Here is a 23,291-nt window from a genome sequence, read left to right as displayed (position 1 = left end):
TTTAGGTCATTCATCAGCTAACTTTTACTACTGTACTCAAGAAAATGAGCCTCCTAGGAACTTCACAGCAGATCTATTCGTTCATTAGCTAAGTAATATTGAGAGAGATGTTCCTGTCACTGCGAATGGAGAAATCTATTGCACTGAATTTTACTGGTATCCCTTTTGTCTATGAGCTGTCTTTGCAAATTCCAAGGTATTTATGTTGAAAAACTAGCATAATTATCTCTGAACATTTTTCGTATATATTCATTTCCTTTTATTGAACGATCTCTGGCCGGAATGTACCACTGGGCAAGATTATATATTTTATGTGACTCTCCAGCCTTAATACTGGGCTTTCTCACCATTATCCTCTATTAGCAAGATGCAAATTGTTATGCAACTTTGGAAAAGATCTCAGAGCAATTGTTTTGATGATTTAATTCCTCAATTTTAAAATAACTTAAAACTATGTGAAGTTAACTAAACTATGTGATGTTAACTAACAAAATGATCTGTGGAGATCATTTTGCAATGTATACAGATGCTGAATTATTGTATTTTACACTTGAAACTGTTATATCTCAATTAAAGCTAAATAAAAAGTATTTGAAAAATAAAATAAAAAGTATTTGAAAAAATATGCCATTTTGCACTGAAAATGTTAATTTTAAAGTTTATGTATGTTTATGTGTTGGCTAGTCCACTTGCCCTGAGGAATTTTGTTTACAATTTACTATTTTATCCTCCATATTTGAAGGTTAAGACTACTAAAAAGTACATGTGTACACTAATATATTTAAAATAGATAACCAACGAAGACCTACTGTATAGCACAGGGAACTCTGCTTAATATTATGTAACAACCTAAATGGGAAAAGAATTTGAAAAAGAATGGATACATGTATTTGTATAACTGAGTCACTTTATACACCTGAAAGTATCATAACATTAATCAACTATAATAGGAAATAAAAAGTTAAAAAATAACTAATAACAGTTAACATAATCTATTGAGTGCTATACTTCTTGAAAATGTTAAAAACATAATTAAAAATGAAAGCTTAAAAAAATCTAAAAATGCAAATAATGACAACAAAAACAACTACTAAAAATTAGATTCCTTCAGTGAGTATTTTTCCAACATATTATAATATATTTTTGGAAATCCAATCTTCAAAGTAGAACTACTCCTTTTTGAAAAGCTTAACTAGGTATGTGGCCACTACAGTGATCTTTGTACAGCTTTAGCTCACCGAGATGGAGAAGGCAATGGCAGCCCACTCCAGTACTCTTGCCTGGAAAATCCCATGGATGGAGGAGCCTGGTAGGCTGCGGTCCATGGGGTCGCTAAGAGTCGGACACGACTGAGCAACTTCACTCTCACTTTTCACTTTCCTGCATTGGAGAAGGAAATGGCAACCCACTCCAGTGTTCTTGCCTGAGAATCCCAGGGACGGGGGAGCCTCGTGGGCTGCTGTCTATGGGGTCACACAGAGTCGGACACGACTGAAGTGACTTAGCAGCAGCAGCAGCTCACCGAGAGGCTTGGCATGCAATGAGCAAGAATAAATGTGTTGAATGTTTTCAACACATCCATAAATCAAGCACCTACTATATGTCAGACATTGAGTAAGTATGAGGAATTCATAAGGAAAGTCTAAGACATAGCAAGCTCGTCTCACTGAGCTGTACAGTCTCATGTAGGGTTTAACAGTCTCCTTTCTCAATATACAGCACTAATTCAATATAGCATTAAGCAAGCTGAACAATACTGTCTGAGGGTGACACTGTGGTATCTATTTATCACTTCCTGGTTTTCTAGAAAGTGTTGTCATATTCATAGACTTTCCACCATGCACTTTTTCTTTTGTCTCTTTCTTTTTTTTTTTTTAATGTGTGTGTATGTGTGTGTGTTGTTTTTCTGGTTTGATATTCAGTATTTAAGTGAATGGAGTCAAACAAGAGTGGATGTTCTCTTATACCCCCAGATGTGGCCCAGTTTGCTGACTGGAGAGGGAAGGCTGGGAGTCTGGTGTGCAGATAAAAGCTTGGTTGGTATCCCAACATGGTTCCGTTTAAGGAATATAAAGCATAAGGTAGATTTTGTTCTTTTTTTCATTCAGAAAGGTAGTAGCAATCTAAGGCAAAGATACTCCAAAATGATTCTAGGGCATTAAGATGTAGTCTGATCAAAAGATGGAGCCTGAAATGCTTAACCTCTCTGAAGTGATTTTCCCAGTCAGATGAGGAGGCCAAAAATTAAATAAATAAGAAAATTAACCTGAAAAAAGCAAAGGCAGTCAAGTCAAGACATCCTAAGGTCTGTTTTGCCTGCTCCAGAAATGATATGAATGACAAGGAGAATCACTAACAGTGTCTTCAAAGTACATCATAGTTGTAAAAAATGAAGTTTTTCATATTGACAGTCAGACCCCAGAGGCTTAATGAATATGAACTGGCCTGCAGGGGTCAGGTGCAGAGGTCAGGGGTGGAGTAGGGTCACTGTAAACCTGGATGAAGTTTTGCTTCCATAAATATTAGAAATGAGAAAAATCCTTGAGACGTCTTGAATGGTTTATTATTACCTTACACCCTGGCTGTTCCCAGAAAAATAATGACTCACATTAGTAGAGCCCATGCTGTGTGCCATTTTGGTGCAAAGTACTTTATAAACATTATCTCATTTAATTTTCTCTCTGGGTAGCTCCTATTTTTGTCCTCAGATTAAAGTGATGGAACTGGTACTTTAAAAGATTAAGTGATTTCTCAGTCATGCCTCAGAGATAGGACTTGAACCCAGGTCTCACAGGCAAATTCATAGCTTGGAGACCAACCAAAGGAAGCTGCCAGACCTGTATCAGCCTGTGACATGAGTTTGTAATAAGCTTTGATTGTTTTATTCTAGTGAGATGTTGTGGTTTTTCTGACTGGAACACAGCCTATCTTATCCTGGATAATGTAGAAACTTTCACCAGGTCAAGTCACATGTACAATATCCTCTTTAGTATTTGTGAATTGAATGGCTGAGTAGATAAATGAGTAAATAAATATAGGCACCTACCAGGATTTTAAATCTTTATTATCTAAAATATCGGGTAAATTTGGACTTCCCTGTGGCTCAGACTATAAAGAGTCTGCCTACAGTGTGAGACAACTGGATTCAATCCCTGGGTTGGGAAGATCTCCTGGAGAAGGAAATGGAAACCCACTCCAGTATTCTTGCCTGGAAAATCCCATGGAGAGAGGAACCTGGTAGGCTATAGTCCATGGGGTCTCAGAGTCCAATACAACTGAATGACTTCACTTTCACTTTCTTTGGCTAAATTTAATTATCACAGCAACCCTGGAGGTGCACCAGGCTTCTCCGTCCATGGGATTTTCCAGGCAAGAGTACTGGAGTGGGTTGCCATTTCCTTCTCCAGGGGATCTTCCTGACCAGGGACGGAACCCAGGTCTCCTGCATTGCAGGCAGACGCTTTACCCTCTGAGCCACCAGGGAAGGCCAAACTAGTCCAGACTCTGTCCTATAGAGACTTTTTCTGGTGTCTTGACCATATATTACTTTCTAATGCCTAACATCTACACAACATTTCTTCCTGACCCTGGAATCAAACCAGGGTCTCCCGCATTGCAGGTGGATTCTTTACCAACTGAGCTGTGAGGGAAGCCCCATAAAAATCCAATGATGCAAACTTTACTGTTTCTTTTTGTTTTGTTATTATTGGTGTAGAAACCGAGGCTTTGGTATGTTAAGTAACTGATTAAAGATCACATAATTGTTAAATATCAAAGCCTAATTTAAAATGCATAAATTTTTATCCAAATTATTTTTTGTTAATTTTTTGCACTATTAGAGCCTTTTCCAATTGTAGCACTTGATAATCTGAACACCCTAGAGAATAAATGAAGCAAAGGTTCTCTTTTTCAAGCCTGGTCTCCATTTATTAACTTGCTAATGTTGCAATGTGAATTTGAGTGATTTAAAAATCATTTCTGTATATAATGGACAATTAATATATTGGAGGATTATATACTTAATCTGTATCATAACAGTTATCTTAATGAAAATATATATTCCAATTTAAGTTATGTCTATTTAAATCATGCTCGCTATTGACTAATTGCTGTCATAAATGAGGTACTCCTATCATAAGATGTTTTTTTAATAGTAGAACTCATTTCAAACTCTTTTCCCAGAAGACTGTATTCAGATGTGAAAGGAGGGCAGAGAACTCATGTCAGACCAGTGAGAAAAGGGAGAAAATACCATAAAAACTCTTTTAACACCCTCTTGTTTTCACTGGTCCCAGTTCTGACTTATACATGCCTCCCTCTCTCATAGCTATCAAAAATGTTGAAGAGTAAACCATCTATGAACAGGGAGAAATGGAAAGCTGAGCTATTTTACTGGTACTTTGTAGCTGCTCAATTAATACTAGGAATTGACTCATTATAACAGAGAGAGTTAAAAATGGAAGGTATGGTTTATCATGGGTAAACCGAGAAATACTGCTTTGATTGATTCACACTAAATTCTATCATTGCATATCCAGTTGGAAAATGTCTAATTTAAACATTAGAATTTTAATTCAGCATTAAGAATATCTCAATTTTACTATATATACAAACCCTTTAGAACATCCCAGCCAAATATCTTAATAAAATTTATATGTACTGACAGTACCTTACTATAAGTTATTTAATTTTGATTTTTATGAAAGACCCACAAACATATAAACTAAAATGCCATTTTAAATATTATCTTTTATTTAATAATTAAGAACTGATTGCTTTGGGGGATGAATACTTGAATATATCAATAATAATGTTAGGGTTGTGTTAGAAGTGGATCTCTGCATGATGATGGAGACTAGCCACTTAACTTTTCAAATGACCATCTTCCTCATTAAGTGTTAGGTTAGTGCCTCTCCATTGATCATTTCGTTGCACAAACCACAGTAAGAGATTACTTCTGACCCCACTCCATAACTGAAGAATTTTCCAGTTAATGATACAACCACAGTCTGCCTGTTTTAGACTATTAGAGCTGCAGAAATGTGATCTTTGCAATATAAAGTAATTACTAAACTCCCTGTCTATATCATCTGGCACATTTATTTCAATTAGCACTGATGGTAACTTTCTTCTGGCTTTAAACTTCTATCAAACTCTCCTTTTATTTGTTGTGGGTATAGAGTCAAACAATTTCCACTGGAAGAAGACAGGAAACCAATGACTAGATCTAGGCATATCTTAAATCAGAACCACCTAGCATCCATTTTTATAGCCAAGTTGAAACAAAACCTTATTTGAGAGTTTTTAATCATAAAATAACATCTTTAGTTTTCTTTTTTTTTTTTTCAACCAAGTGAACTTTCTTTTCTTTTTTACATTTAATTTTATTTTATTTTTAAACTTTACAATATTGTATTAGTTTTGCCAAATATCAAAATGAATCCGCCACAGGTATACATGTGTTCCCCATTAGTTTTCAAAGTTAGTTGTTTTGGCCCTTCTGTATGTCACTCTGAATGGAACCAGATTTTGTAGAAATTTGTTTGTGAAAATCATATACAGAACATTTGTTTCAGGCTGAGAAACTAATGTTTAAAATCTTAATGGTATAACTTGAATCATTTTTTAAAAAGTAAACATCCATGGTTTTGATGCCCTAAGAAACTAAATTTAACTTTCAGGTTTAGAGCTGTTTCAGGGATTTTCAAAGAGGGTGGTATTGCCCTAAAGGGGTAATAATTACTTGTCTGGGGATTGGGAAAAGCTCATTTTTTGATGTATAAAGTACAGATATACATACAGTATATAATGGACAGTATATACACTAGAATGTCATGGGAGGATTAGATAAAGATGTGTAAAGGCTTCTAAGGAAAGCAATAATAAACATGAAGCTGAGAAACACTGTGCTATTCTAATACATTTGAAGGTCAGAAGAAAAGTCAACATATAATATAATTTATAGAACAATTCAGAGACATTTTTAGAACTATTCAGTCTCTAGTTGCTGTATTTTATAAATGAAGACAACCATTACTTCAGCCTCTTTCATTTTAAACCAGTTTTTACATGTTACATTCCACGAACAGAAACCAACCAGCTATAAACTATCCATAAAAATCTTATTTTCTCCTATAGTACTTGGAGATGTTTTTCTCCTATAGTAAGTGAGATGTTTGTTGTTATTTAGTTGCTAAGTCATGTCCAACTCTTTTATGACCCCATGGACTGTGACCCAACAGGCTCCTCTATCCATGGGATTCTCCAGGCAAGAATACTCCAGTGGGTCGCCATTTCCTTCTCCAGGGGAATCTTCCTGACCCAGGGATCAAAACCTCATCTCCTGCATTGGCAGGAGGATTCTTTACCATTGAGTCATCAGGGAGCCAAGTGAAATGTTTAGCCACTGTGAAATGTTTTGCTCTATCCTAGATACTCTTTTAATTGAGATGTAATTGGCATATTGTGTAATTTTAAGGTATACAGCATGTTAATTTAATGCATGTATGTGTTGCAATAGGATTACCACTGCATAACACCTCTATTATGTCACACAATTATCATTTCTTTCTTGTGGCAAGAAAAATTAAGATCTAGTCTCTTAGCAACTTTGAAGTTCCTAATACAGTATTGTTGACCATAACCACTATGCTGTGCATTAGATCTTCAGGACTATTTTATCTACTAGTTACAAGTTTATACCCTTAAATATCTCCCCAATCCCTGACCCTCAGGCTCTGGTGACCACCATTCTATTTTTTGTTTTTACTAAAGCAGTTTTTTAAAACTCTCTACCTTTTAATGATAGTTTAGAATTTATAGGCTTTTTTCCGTCACCACCCTTTTCCCTAGATGGGTTACTTATTGACCCCAAATAAACACAACACAGATGCACTTATGGGTACCACTATTCTCTAGCCAGGTGAGATCACTGATTCACTATTCAGTTTAAAGTGATGTGCTTACATGGCCATCAATCTTTCTAATCTTTCCCTCACATCTTTCCAATTCTTAGGCAATAGACCTATGCTTGCTTATTTCACAAAGTCAAATATCAAAATAAAAAATAAAAATATGAAAATTATTCTTAAGTGTCATGGAGACTTATCACCACTAACTCTATCTTTTATTTACTTACTTCACAATGTAAAATAAAGTTTCTATCACATCTCACAACAACATCTCTAGGACTAAAAATATCAAACAAGGAAAATAAAACCTTGTATGTCACTTTGGAAAGGTTACCAATACTTATGCTAAGTCCAGGGATGAAATAGCTTAAATTTTACTCTAAAATTGTAAAAAGCAACATCAAGAATGTCTTATTTTATGGTAATATAAACAGTACAAATAGTAACACAAATATATACGCTGTAATTGATCACGTATAACTTCTATTAAAGTTAAGGACTGAGTAATTATGGGAAATACCTTGAGTTCATCACATCAAAAACATTTACAGTATTCTCATAACAATGCTGATTTGAGGAAATACTACATTGGGGTTGGGGGTGATTCAGAATAAATACCCTAGGGTTTCTAGTCTAAGTCCATATTTAAAATATCTAAAAGTAGATTGGTTGTGGATAAAATGGTATTTTAACTCACAAAAACTTTAAAAGAACAGATTAAATGACTACTAACTGTATGTATGTAACATATAATAACTATGTTAATAGAATAATATTAAATAGAGTAATCAAGTCCAAAAATAATGAGAGTTCTCAATCTAATATGCTTATACCTATTGTTGCATGAAAAAGTAAAAAAAAAAGATTTTTTTTAGACTTTTTAACGTATATTATCAGACTAGGATATGCCATACAGTCATAGATTGAGAAACATGCTCTATTTTTAACCTTTTATATCTATAATACACCATACATAAATATATAATTAACAAATAGGTAATATAATGCTATTTAAAAAGGAGCAATAAATAGTATATCTGAACAATGAAAAATAAAGATGAAATGATTGAGAGAATTCAGCGTCTTAAAAACTGACATGTTCATAAGTTAGTGTGTTTTTTCAAATATCAAATCATATACATGAAATAGTTTAAAAATCTGAAATATAAAATGCATCGTTATCTCTGGACTTTTTAGAAAACAATTTCAAAAAGATGCATATAAAATATTTTGCACCACTTTATGTAGCAAAGCATAAAGTATTTAAAAGTTAAGATAGATAACCAACAAGGACCTACTGTATAGCACAGGGAATTCTCAATATTCTGTGACAACCTATATGCGCAAAGAATCTAAAAAATAATGAATATATGTATATGTATAACTGAATCACTTTGCTGTACACTTGAAACTAATACAATATTGTAAATCAACTATACTCCAATAAAATCAAAATTAAAAAAATAAATAAAAGTTGGGAGAGGAAAGCTATTGATAAGATCAAAAACTTGGCAAGAAAGCAAGAAAATACTTTCTATGAGGTTCAACCTCATTTCATGATAGGCAGTATAATTTCATGACTGTAGTTTTTATAAACACATCCACTCTTTAGAGTTATAATATTGTAGTATCTCCTTTAAAAGAAAAAAATGACATGACAAAATGCTGTGACTTCTGGTGTCTTTTGAACTCATTTTCTTCAAACATTCATTACTTACTCTAGGCCAGGTAATCAGGTTCAAGAACTGATGTAGGTGTCAAAGGAGGACAAGAAATAACAATAGAAATCAAAATATCCATGAGTAGTTGTTCTGGGCAAAAGTGTCTCTTTTTCATTATTAAATTCATGTGACTGAATTTTCAAGAATGATTTTGTATATGTTAAGGGAAACTGATTAAAGGGAATCTCAATGGAACCGTTAATGACAGCATAAGATTTGGTAAGACTTGAACACCATCCATAGTGTTTTAATGACTTAAATGCCAGAATTGCTCCCACAGTTTGTACTGTCTAATTAGTTATCAGCAATGACTTCAGACAGTGTACAGGGTATTAAGGAAGGACATCAGATCAGTAGGAATATATCTATTACACATATTGATTGAATAAGCAATTTATAATATACCAGAAAAACTATTTTGTATTTGCAAATTTTATTCTTTTGAATAATATTAGAAAATTAAATTGGAAAAATAAAGTGTTAACTTGATAAAAGTACCAGCATACATTCTAGGCTTTATAAAGCACTAATACCTCAAATAGCATTTAATGTAAAACTAAAAAGTATTTCAAGGGATGATTTCTTAAATTATTACATGATACAACTAGTACTCCAAAATTATTCAGGGAAGAGATTTTTAGGGGAAAAAAAACACCATAATAAAAATAAAGCCTCATGTTTCTATGTATCATTAATAATTTAGTTGTTATCATAATCCTAGAATCATATATATCATAATTTTTTAAATTTCTATGGAGACACATGATAAGCTGACCAATGCTTTATAGTCCCTGGTTATAGTAAATACTATCAAAATACTTCAACTGTTAAATAATATTATGAATAGGCTCATTAGAAAACTGACTCATCATGTTATAGATCATAGCCATGTCATCTAGAAGCTAGGAAGAGTTTACTCCAACCATAGTGGTGCCATATTGGATTACATAATACTTAGTAAATTTTTCTGCCTAGCACTATTTTCACTTTGTATATAAACTATATTCTAGGTCTTGTTACCATTACATTATCTCATATAAATATTAGGACTAGATATATTCAACAAGATCTCTTTTACTGAATAGCATAATTTTTCAATCAAAACTTAATCACAATTCTGTTTGTTTTAATTAAATAAACTAATGATAAACTAATTTATTGGGAAGAGATACTGCTTATTTTATTTACCTTGGTTTGAAATGTAATTTCTTATGTTTCTAGTTAAACTTTTAAAGAAAAAAAAAGGTATTAGGGAAAGAGGATAAAGTAAAACTTAGTTTCTAATACACTAAAGATAAAAATCAAGGTTATCATTCATATCTAGTTTAAATTTTGTGAAAACTGAAAAGAATTGTATTTTCATTATAGCAATCTCCATTATTATCCATCTTTAGCTATACTTAGGTCAAGATGAAAGCCACTCTAATATAATTATAGTTAACCCTTGAAAAATGTGTTTGAACTGTGAAGGTCCACTTATGAACAGTTTTTTTTTTTTTTTCCAATAAATATATTAGGAAATTTGTGGAAGATTTGTGACAATTGGAAAAAAACTCACAGATGAAACTGTGTAGCCTAGAAACATCAAAAAAGAAACTTAGAAAAAAATTAGGTATGTCATGAATGCATAAAACATATTAAGATACTAGTCTCTTTTATTATTTGCTACCATAAAATAGACACAAGTATATTATAAAATGTTAAACTTTATCAAAACTTAAGGCACACATTTGCAAGTCATCCACGGCACCATTTGCAGTCCCAGAGAAATGTAAAGGTTAATTGTACTGTGGTTATAATTTTGTAGCCATCTCCTGCTGCTATTGCTGCTATTGTTCAAGTGTTGTGAATATCCACTTAAAATGTCTTGTGACTCTCATCATCTCAATGTGACCAGCTTGTTTCTCCAGTAAATTGAATATCCTATTAAAAAGCGATCTCTCTTGGTCCTCGTGTATTTTTCACTGTGTTTAGTGCAATACCATAAACCGCGAATAATGCTACAGGGCCCACACAAATTGCCACTAGTGATGCTGGAAGTGCTTTCATGAAGCAGAGAGAAGTCATGACACTACAAAGAGAAGCCGAACTGTTTGATATGTACCACAAATAGAGGCCTGAAGCTGTGGTTGCCAGTCATAACAAGAAAAATGAAACCAGAGTGAGGACCATTGTAAAAAATAAGAATAATAAATACATAAAAGAAACCCAGGACTCCATGACTGTAGCTATGCCAGCAGGCATGAAAATCTTGCACTTCCTGCAAAACACTTTTTTATCTCACATTGAGAATGTTGCTCTTATATGGATGCAAATTGCTTAAGAAAGTCATACCTATACACTCAAATATGATTTGAGAAAAAGCAAAGTAAAAAAAGGTCAGTTTTCATTCCAATCCCAAAGAAAGGCAATGCCAAAGAATGCTCAAACTACCGCACAATTGCACTCATCCCACACACTAGTAAAGTAATGCTTAAAATTCTCCAAACCACGCTTCAGCAATACGTGAACCGTGAACTTCCTGATGTTCAAGCTGGTTTTAGAAAAGGCAGAGGAACCAGAGATCAAATTGCCAACATCCGCTGGATCATGGAAAAAGCAAGAGAGTTCCAGAAAAAATATCTATTCTGCTTTGTTGACTATGCCGAAGCCTTTGACTGTGTGGATCACAATAAACTGTGGAAAATTCTGAAAGAGATGGGAATACCAGACCACCTGACCTGTCTCTTGAGAAACATGTATGCAGGTCAGGAAGCAACAGTTAGAACTGGACATGGAACAACAGACTGGTTCCAAAGAGGAAAAGGAGTTCGTCAAGGCTGTATATTGTCACCCTGCTTATTTAACCTATATGCAGAATATATCATGAGAAACACTGGGCTGGAAGAACCACAAGCTGGAATCAAGATTGCCGGGAGAAATATCAATAACCTCAGATATGCAGATGACACCACCCTTATGGCAGAAAGTGAAGAGGAACTAAAAAGCCTCTTGATGAAAGTGAAAGTGGAGAGTGAAAAAGTTGGCTTAAAGCTCAACATTCAGAAAACGAAGATCATGGCATCTGGTCCCATCACTTCAAGGGAAATAGATGGGGAAACAGTGGAAACAGTGTCAGACTTTATTTTTTTGGGCTCCAAAATCACTTCAGATGGTGACTGCAGCCATGAAATTAAAAGATGCTTACTCCTTGGATGGAAAGTTATGACCAACCTAGATAGCATATTCAAAAGCAGAGATATTACTTGACCAACAAGGTCCGTCTAGTCAAGGCTATGGTTTTTTCCAGTGGTCATGTATGGATGTGAGAGTTGGACTGTGATGGAACAGCTGACTGACTCAAAATTAGGAAAGGAGTATGACAAGGCTGTGTATTGTCACCCTGTTTATTTAACTTATATGCAAAGTTCAGTTCAGTTTAGTCACTCAGTCATGTCAAACTCTTTGTGACCCCACGAACTGCAGCACGCCAGGCTTCCCTGTCCATTGCCAGGAGTAAACTCCCAGAGTTTACTCAAACTCATGTCCATTGCTACAGTCATCCAACCATCTCATCCTCTGTCATTCCCTTCTCCTCCTGCCCTCAATCTTTCCCAGCATCAGGGTCTTTTCAAATGAATCAGTTTTTTTGCATCAGTGGCCATAGTATTGGAGCTTCAGCTTCAGCATCAGTCCTTCCAATGAATATTCAGGATTGATTTCCTTTAGGATGGACTGGTTGGATCTCCTTGCAGTTCAAGGGACTCTCAAGAGTCTTCTCCAACACCACAGTTCAAAAGCATCCATTCTTCAGTGCTCAGCTTCTTTTTAGTGCAACTCTCACATCCATACATGACTACTGGAAAAACCATAGCTCTGATCAGACAGAACTTCGTTAGCAAAGTAATGTGTCTGGTTTTTAATATGCTGTCTAGGTTGGTCAAAACTTTTCTTCCAAGGAGCAAGTGTCTTTTAATTTCATGGCTGCAGTTCACAATCTGCAGTGATTTTGGAGCCCCCCAAAAATAAAGTCTGTTACTCTTTCCACTGTTTTCCCATCTATTTGCCATGAAGTGATGGGACCAGATGCCATGATCTTCGTTTTCTGAATGTTGAGTTTAAAGCCAACTTTTTCATTCTCCTCTTTCACTTTCATCAAGAGGCTCTTTAGTTATTCTTCACTTTCTGCCATAAGGGTGGTGTCATCTGCATCTGAGGTTATTGATATTTCTCCCAGCAATCTTGATTCCAGCTAGAACTTCATCCAGCCCAGCATTTCTCGTAAAATGCAGAGTACATGATATGCAGAGTACATGATGTGAAATGCCAGGTTGGCTGAGTTACAAGCTGTAAGCAAGATTTCCAGGAGAAATATCAACAACCTTAGATGTGCAAATGATACCACTCTAATGGCAGAAAGCAAAGAGGAACTAAAGAGCCTCTGGATGAAGGTGAAAGAGGAGACTGAAAAAACTGAATTAAAACTCAGTATTAAAAAAAAAAAGTAAGATCATCACATCTGGTCCCCTCACTTCGTGGCAAATAAAAGGGGAAAAATACGGAGCGGGTCGCCATTCCCTTTTCTAGGGGATTTCCCCAACCCAGGGATCGAACCCAGGTCTCCCACATTGCAGGTGGATTCTTTTCCAGCTGAGCCACAGGAGAAGCCCAAGAATACTGGAGTGCATAGCCTATCCTTTCTCCAGAGGATCTTCCCAACACAGGAATCGATCTGGAGTCTCCTGCATTGTAGGTGGATTCTTTACCAACTGAGCTATCAAGCTATGACAAACCTAGACACTGTATTAATAAGCGAAGACAGCACTTTGCTAACAAAAATATGCATAGTCAAAACTATGGTCTTTCCAGTAGTCATGTATGGATGTGATAGATGGACCATAAGGAAGTGAGAACACCGAAGAATTGGTGCTTTTGAACTGCAGTGCTAGAGAAGACACTAGAGAGTTCCTTGGGCAGAAAGGAGATCAAGTCAATCAATCCCAAAGGAAATCAATCCTGAATATTCATTGGAAGGACTGAAGCTGAAGCTTCAATACTTTGGTCACCTGATACAAAGAGCCAACCCTTTGCAAAAGACCCTGATGCTGGGAAATATTGAGGGCAGGAGAAGGATGTGACAGAGGATGAGATGGTTCAATGGCATCATCAACTCAACGTACATTAGTTTGAGCAAACTCTGGGAGACAGTGAAGGACAGGGAAGTTTGATGTGCTGCAGTCCATGCGGTTGCAGAGTTGGACATGATTGAGTGACTGAACACCACCACCACACAGTAACTTATGAAAATGACTGCTAATGCGATGGAACATCACAAAAGTCTCTAAGGATTACAACAATGGCATCTTCAGTACTGTAACATAAAAGGTTGTGAAAGCCAGTAAGCCCTAAATAATAAATTCTTGATGGAGAAGTGTCCAGATGTATGTGACTTCAAAGTATTTACGACAGAACCAAATAAGGAAATCATGAAAGATACTGTGTTTATGCCAAAAAGGTGGTGGAGTCGTGGTGAAGAGTTTCAAGATATGCATCTTGAACAAATTCTAGAGCTAACCTTCACTACAATAACACACTAGAGGAATTAACAGATGACTTGATGGATTTGAGTGCTTCTGATTCAGTGCCAAATGATGAAGAAGAAGATGTAGAAGAAGCAGTGCCAGACAGCAAATTGACACTGGATAATCTGGCAGAAGCCTATTATTCAAGGCTGCTTTTCACTTCTTTTATGCCATGAACTCTTCTATGATGAGAGCACTGAAACTAAAGCAAAAGGTAGAAGGAGGATTGGTGCCATAAATAAATATTTTTAGAGAAATGAAGAAGCAAAAAAGTCAGATAGAAATTATGATGTACAGTTATAACAAGTGTGCCTGCCTCTGACCCCTCCCTTTATACCTGCTCCACCTCTTCCACTTCTGAGACAGCAAGACCAACCCCTCTTCTTCCTCCTTCTCAGCCAGTTCAATGAGAGGACGAGCAGGATGGACACCTTTAGGATGATTTCCACCTAAATTATTATTTACTAATAATCATCATGCTTAAAGTTAATAAACTTATCTGTTATGTATACGTGTTGTCTGTATGAAAATCTAATAACTACATGAGAGGTTTTTTTGCCACCATTATCATCAACATTGTCCAAGTATTCATTGTGTGCAAGACTTGTACTGAAGTGGCTAGCCTATCCTTACAGACATAAAAAGAGTAATAGTTAATATAAAATTAATAATGTCTTAGTTTTCTTACTGTGTAATACTTTGCTTTCAAAGAATTACGTGATTATGCAGTATACCTCTCTCTGTCTCCTAATTGGAGAAGCTGAGTATCAGACTATCATCACAAGTAGTTTCTAAAAATGTAACAATGTTTCCAATACTGTATTATGAGTACAACTGTAATACTGTATGTCATAAAATTCTTATTATGATTCATTCATTAGTGTACAGGCTAGGGTAGCATGAAGTCATGATATGATTTTACTAGGCTATCATAAAACAATCATATTGCTGCTTCTTTGCTCTCAATAAACTAATCAATAAACTATTTTACCTGTAAATAAATAAAATTTTTTTCACATTATCTTTTAACTTTTGATGTCTAGTGTTAGCAATACGTATAACATCTACAATGTTTGGTATCATGTAAGGAGGGGCCTGGTAGGCGGCAGTCCATGGGGTCGCTAGGAGTCGGATACAACTAAGCGACTTCACTTTCACTTTTCACTTTCATGCATTGGAGAAGGAAATGGAAACCCACTCCAGTGTTCTTTCCTGGAGAATCCCAGGGACAGGGAGCCTGGTGGGCTGCCGTCTATGGGGTCGCACAGAGTTGGACGCGACTGAAGCGACTTAGCAGCAGTAGCAGCAGCAGCAGGGCAATATTGATGTAAATACTAATGTACAGACCATTCACCTTGTAAACAGACAACATAAATTTATGGTATGTATAAATACAATGTAGTACTATAACTTTATTTTCTCTTTATTATGGTTTTATTAATAGCAACAAAGCTAGTGGAGGTGATGGAATTCCAGTTGAGCTATTCCAAATCCTGAAAGATGATGCTGTGAAAGGGCTGCACTCAATATGCCAGCAAATTTGGAAAACTCAGCAGTGGCCACAAGACTGGAAAAGGTCAGTTTTCATTCCAATCCCAAAGAAAGGCAATGCCAAAGAATGCTCAAACTACCGCACAATTGCACTCATCTCACACACTAGTAAAGTAATGCTCAAAGTTCTCCAAGCCAGGCTTCAGCAATATGTGAACCATGAACTTCCTGATGTTCAAGCTGGTTTTAGAAAAGGCAGAGGAACCAGAGATCAAATTGCCAACATCCGCTGGATCATGGAAAAAGCAAGAGAGTTCCAGAAAAAATATCTATTTCTGCTTTATTGACTATGCCAAAGCCTTTGACTGTGTGGATCACAATAAACTGTGGAAAATTCTGAAAGAGATGGGAATACCAGAACACCTGATCTGCCTCTTGAGAAATTTGTACGCAGGTCAGGAAGCAACAGTTAGAACTGGACATGGAACAACAGACTGGTTCCAAAGAGGAAAAGGAGTTCGTCAAGGCTGTATATTGTCACCCTGTTTATTTAACTTATATGCAGAGTACATCATGAGAAACGCTGGACTGGAAGAAATACAAGCTGGAATCAAGATTGCGGGGAGAAATATCAATAACCTCAGATATGCAGATGACACCACCCTTATGGCAGAAAGTGAAGAGGAATTCCAAAGCCTCTTGATGAAAGTGAAAGAGGAGAGTGAAAAAGTTGGCTTAAAGCTCAACATTCAGAAAACAAAGATCATGGCATCCAGTCCCACCACTTCATGGGAAATAGACGGGGAAACAGTGGAAACAGTGTCAGACTTTATTTTTCTGGGCTTCAAAATCACTACAGATGGTGACTGCAGCCATGAAATTAAAAGACGCTTACTCCTTGGAAGGAAAGTTATGACAAACCTAGATAGCATATTCAAAAGCAGAAACATTACTTTGCCAACAAAGGTTCGTCTAGTCAAGGCTATGGTTTTTCCTGTGGTCATGTATGGATGTGAGAGTTGGACTGTGAAGAAGGCTAAGCGCCGAAAAATTGATGCTTTTGAACTGTGGTGTTGGAGAAGACTCTTGAGAGTCCCTTGGACTGCAAGGAGATCCAACCAGTCCATTCTGAAAGAGATCAGCCCTGGGATTTCTTTGGAAGGAATAATACTAAAGCTGAAACTCCAGTACTTTGGCCACCTCACGCGAAGAGTTGACTTATTGGAAAAGACTCTGATGCTGGGAGGGATTGGGGGCAGGAGGAGAAGGGGACGACAGAGGATGAGATGGCTGGATGGCATCACTGACTCGATGGACGTGAGTCTCAGTGAACTCTAGGAGTTGGTGATGGACAGGGAGGCCTGGCGTGCTGCGATTCATGGGGTTGCAAAGAGTCGGACACTACTGAGCGACTGATCTGATCTGATTATAACAATAGAGTATATAATATACAAAATTTGTGTTAACCCACAGTATATGCTACTGTGTAAGGCTTCCACAGTGGGCTATTAGTAGTTATTTTAAGGGAGTCAAGTTATATGTGGATTTTTAACTGTGCAAGAGGTCATCACCCATAACCCCTGCATTATTCAAGGGTCATTTGTACTTTGATTACATCATGCTTTCACACTTTTTAAGACACCAATTTCTTTATTTAAAAAATAAATATCTGGCTTGAATTATGCTTTTATGTCCTTTTTGTGCTAAAAAGTCTATATTCATGCAAACTTTGTACAGTCTTTAAATGCAAGATAGTCACCTGAAAATTGGCATTTACTTCATACACAGCATTGAGAAGATTTCAAAAATCTACCAAAACCGTAATATCAAGAATGGAATAGCAGAGACAACAGACAAAAGAGCTTGATTAATTTTTGGAAGACTTAAAGCAGATGGCATATTACTATAGAATAAAATAGAGATGAGAAAGCTGAACTCCATAAAAGAGAAGACAATATAGCAAAGATGAAAATGTGACAACTGGAAAGAAATGTATTTTCTTGAGAAGCAGTGACCTAATCTTTTAAGGTAGGAGACACTTGAACATGTTTAATTATCATTGACAAGCATCCAACTTCAAGAGTATGTCCGAATAATCAGAAGCAAATTGAAGACCATTTGAGATTAGTGTTAAAGATGTTTGTGGTGACGTTAATATGTTCTGTTATACAAATTTCTCCACTTATGCATAGATTCTCAGAAATGAGTGCAGAGAAAAGAGATAGCAGGCTTCATCCAGGTTTGAATTTTCACTGAAGAAATGTGAAATTGGTTACTGGTGGAATGTTCTTAAAAAGATGGATCGTGAGACCAAAATGGATAAGATACACAGATAAAAAGAAAGAGTGGTGGATTTGAACAAGTAAAGGCTTAATTTTAACTGGAGGTTTTGCATGTGTCATTAAAGAATATAGTTACAGAGCAACTGAAAATACAGCTGAGAAGGTTCCATGACATTTTCAATGACGTATGAAGGGAAAATAGTGAGTTTCAAACAAGCAACAATTTAGAAATGGTGCCTTAGCTTTTCCTTGCTAAAAAACTCATTTGATGTCCTCCAGAACATTACACAAGGAATATCTGGAAGTTATTTTGGTAGTTTCCATGAAAAAAATTGAACTCACACACATATACAAAAGGAAAAGAAATTCCAGACTATTGGTTTGGCCATAGATGTGAAATGTAGCCAATATAAACGAGAACAGGAAGCCAGGGGACTCTCAGTTGAATGATTCCATGAAGAAAGAGAAAACAAAAAAATATGCAGTTAAGAATCTGGACTTTCTGGACTTTCCTCGTGGTCCAGTGGTTGAGAGTCTACCTGCCGATGCAGGGGTCATAGGTTCATACCTTGGTCAGGGAAGATGCCACAGGCCACAGAGCAACTAAGCCCACGCACCACCACTACTGAGCCTGTGCTCCACAACCAGAGAAACCCTTACTCTCAGCAACTAGAGAAAGCCCACAAACAGCAGCAAAGACTAAGCACAACCACAAATAAATTAATTAAAAAAAATTTAAGAATCCGGACATTCTTAGTTCAATAATGAGGAGGACAACTTTCTTATCTTAAAAATTACAAAGTAATTAAAATTACAGTCAAAAGAGTTGTTCAAGATGAATCAAATATGAATCAGATGGAAATATTACACCATTTTAAAACTTTAACATACTACTTATTTCTTCACTGAATAATATGTAGAGCAATAATAATATGCATAATGCAAGTTTTCAATCTCTACAAATTTAAACAGTAACAAAATAATCTGTATGGTATAAAATTTGACACTGTAAAGTTTTATACTAAAATATATCTGGGAATAAAGAGAATATAGGGAGAGAGATGAAATTATAGTACAAAATTTTTTTTAAATAGAGGTTTGAATTATGACCTAAAATATAGATATAGTTACTAGAAAATTAAAAATAATAAGAGAAAAGCAAACATGAAGTAAAAGAGTAATGAAAATGGGAAGTAACATATTCCACTAATCTTCCATGTAGATAATTTATAACATTTATCAACTAAAATTCAGAGATAAGAGAATATTTAGAATTAGTTTTATAACTGACAGAAGAACTAAAACCAGAAAACACTTAAAGCTTTTAACATTTTGGTCACATGAGAGGAGACAAGCTGTGACAAACAATACTATATTCAATTAATAGCTTTTTAACTCTTAGAGGAAAACAGGCAGAACACTCTTTGACATAAATCACAACAAAATCCTTTTTGACCCACCTCCTAGGGTAATGAAAATAAAAACAAAAATAAATAAATAAATGGGGCCTAATTAAACTTAAACCTTTTGCATAGCAAAGGAAACCATAAACAAGACTAAAGAATACTGAGAATGGGGGAAAGTATTTGCAAAAGAAGCAACTGACAAGGGATTAATCTCCAAAATATACAAACAGCACATATAGCTCAATATCAAAAAAAAAAAAAAAAAAAAACCACACAACCCAAACAAAAAATGAGCAGAAGACCTAAATAGACATTTTGCCAAAGAAGACATACAATGGCCAACAAATATGTGAAAAGATGCTCAACCTCACTAATAACCAGAGAAATGCAAATCAAACTACAATGATGTATCAACTCACACAAATCAGAAAAAGCTACCAACAGGGCTTCCCTAGTGGTTCAGTGGTAAAGATTCTGCTGCCAAAGCAGGGGACACAGGTTCAATCCCTGATCGGGAAAGATCCCACATGCCACAGAGCAATGAAGCTCATGTACCACAACTATTGAGCCTGTACCCCAGAGACCAGGAGCTGCAACTGAAGCCCACAGGCCCTAGGGCCCACACTTGGCAATAAGAGAAGCCACTGCAATGAGAAGCCTGCATACTGCAACTAGAGAGTAGCCCATTCTTGCAGAAACTAGAGAAAAACCTGCAGGGTAATGAAGATCCAGTACAACCAAAAACAAAAATAAACGAAATAAATAAATAAATAATTTAAATCTACAAACATTAAATGCTGGAGAAAGTATGGAGAAAGGGGAATCCTCTTACACTTGGTGTGAATATAAATTTATTCAGCCACTATGGAGACAGTATGGAGTTTCCTTAAAAAACTAAATAGAAATACCATATGATCCAGCAATCCCAGTCCCAGAGAAAACCATAATTCAAAAAGACATATGCACCCAATCTTCATTGCAGCACTATTTACAAAAAGCAGGACATGGCAGCAACCTAAATGTACATCAACAGAGAAACAGATAAAGGAGATGTGGTACACATATACAGTAGAATATTACTCAGCCCTAAAAAGAATGAAATTGTGCCATTTGCAGAGATGCGGATGGACTTAAGAGACTATCATACAGAGTGAAGCAAGTCAGAAAAACAAATATCATAGATTATCATATATGCATATATGTGGAATCGAGAAAAATGGTACAGATGATCTTATTTGCAAAGCAGAAATAGAGGCACAAATGTAGAGAGCAAATATATGGATACTAAGGGGGAAAGGTGTGGGGATGAATTGGGAGATTTAGATTTACATACACTATTGATACTATGCATAAAATAGGCAATTAATAAGAACCTGCATAGTACAGGGAATTCTACTCAGTGCTCTGTGGTGACCTAAATGGGAAGGAAATTTAAAACAGAGGGGATATATGCAAACATAGAGCTGTTTCATTTTGCTGTGTAACAGAAACTAACACAACATTGTAAAGCAACTATACTCCAAAAAAAGTTAATTTAGAAAAAGAAAATAGTAGTCATTCCTCCACCAAACTATGCCTTGGACAATACTTACTCTCTTCTAATGATACTCAATAAAAATTAGTATGTACCACTTTAAAAGTTAATATCATTTTTTGTCTTTGTGGATTTGTTTATAATCTATTTGTATATATTCTAGTATAATGATGACATAATCTTTATTTCCTGGTTCCTTAAAATATTCTGATTCTATTTTACATTTATTAAAAGACATTTTCTGTGAGACATTCCCATGAAGACCATCTAAAAGTCAGAGGCAGGAAGGCAGGAAATGGAATGACTGCGTAATTTCTCAATGGTTTAAGTTATGCTAAAGCTCCACATTCTCTCAAAATTGTCCATTTTACTTCAGATACAATTCAAGGTGTAAAACTATGTTCCATAAATCTATAAGGTACTGTGTAGTAATAGCTTTTGAGATTGTGCTCTATAGTAGGCTCATTCAGAAAATTACAATTAACTTTGCTGCTGGAAATTTCTAAATTCCATCTTTAGGAATATATATGCATATATACATGTGTGTGTGTGTGTGTGTGTGTGTGTGTGTGTGTGTGTGGAGGGGGAGAGGGAAGAGAATGGGAGAGAGGATGATTTTAAGAAATTGGTTCATACCATTGTAGACTAGAAGTCAAAACTCTATGGAGACCAGTTGATGCTGCTTGAATTATTGGAGGTCTGGAGGCAGAATTCTTTCTTACTCAGGGGATTTCAGTTTAACACCTTCAACTGATTGGAAAAGGCCCACCCACATTAAGGAGAGTGATCTGCTTTACAACGTACACTGATAAATTGATAATCCCAGCTACAAAATGTCTTCACAGTGACATCTAAACTAATTGCTTGACCAACTGGGTACCATGGCCTAGGCAAGTTGACACATAAAGTTAACCATCACAATGGTAGCTATATATGGCCTACTTTAATTTTTAAATTACCATTTAAAATGTATGCTGAGTCACTTAAATTATGTCTGACTCTTTGTGATCCCGTGAACTGTAGCCCACCAGGCTCCTCTGTTCATGGAATTCTGAACAATACTGGAGTGGGTTGACATGTCCTTCTTCAGGGGATCTTTCTGACCCAGTGATCAAACCCTCATCTCTTAGGTCTCCTGCATTGGCAGGTGGGTTCTTTACCACTAGCATCACCTGGGAAGCCCATTTAAAATAGCCAGCATAAAAGTCAAAAGCTCAAAGATAAGTGAATCATTGCAAATAGGATATTTAATTTCAACAACTACCAGAGACAGTACTAAAATACAACAAACATTCAAGTTACATAAGACTTGCTCTTGGATCTCCAAGAAATTTATTTTTCTCCATCTCCCAAAATTGTATTAGCTGGCTTCTAAAGTATTCTGGATAAATCTGTAAGGGTTGTTTCAATATGAACAAACTGAATAAATGAAAATTTGTTCCACTTTTTATTTCTTATGAATCACTTTCATAAGATTCCCATTTTTGATTTCTCAATCTCTATTTCTAATCTGTGTGAAAAATTACCATAAAAACATGTCCTCAGATCAAGTCTATCTTTTGACTTTATCTGTTCTCATATAATGCCACCTTAAAATGTATGTAAGGCTGAGGAGGCTTTACAAATGGCTATGAAAAGAAGAGAAGCAAAAGGCAGAGGAGAAAAGGAAAGAGATAATCATCTGAATGCAGAGTTCCAAAGAATAGCAGGGAGAGATAAGAAAGCCTTCCTCAGGATCAATGCAAAGAAATAGAGGAAAAACACTAGAATGGAAAAGACTAGAGATCTCTTCAAGAAAATTAGAGATACCAAAGGAAATTTTCATACAAGGATGGGCACAATAAAGGACAGAAATGGTAAGGATCTAACTGAAGCAGAAAATATTAAGAAGAGGTGGCAAAAGAAGAAATATACAAAAAGATCTTCATGACCCACATAATCACGATGGTGTGATCATCAACCAAGAGCCAGACATTCTGGAATGTGAAGTCAAGAAGGCCTTAGGAAGCATCACTGCAAACAAAGGTAGTAGAGGTGATGGAATTCCAGTTGAGCTATTTCCAGTCCTAAAAGATGGGGCTGTGAAAGTGCTGCACTCAAAATGCCAGCAAATTTGGAAAACTCAGAAGTGGCCACAGGGCTGGAAAAGGTCAGTTTTCATTCCAATCCCAAAGAAAGGTAATGTCAAAGAATGCTCAAACTACCACACAATTGCACTCATCTCACACGCTAGCAATGTAATGCTCAAAATTCTCCAAGCGAGGCTTCAACAGTACATGAACCATGAACTTCTAGTTCAAGCTCGACTTAGAAAAGGCTGAGGAACCAGAGATCAAATTGCCAACATCTGCTGGATCATGGGAAAAGCAAGAGAGTTCCAGAAAA

Source organism: Bos javanicus, chromosome 2 (genome assembly GCF_032452875.1).
Source record: "Bos javanicus breed banteng chromosome 2, ARS-OSU_banteng_1.0, whole genome shotgun sequence".
In the NCBI taxonomy this organism is placed as follows: Eukaryota; Metazoa; Chordata; class Mammalia; order Artiodactyla; family Bovidae; genus Bos; species Bos javanicus.
Note: the sequence above shows the minus strand (reverse complement) of the source record.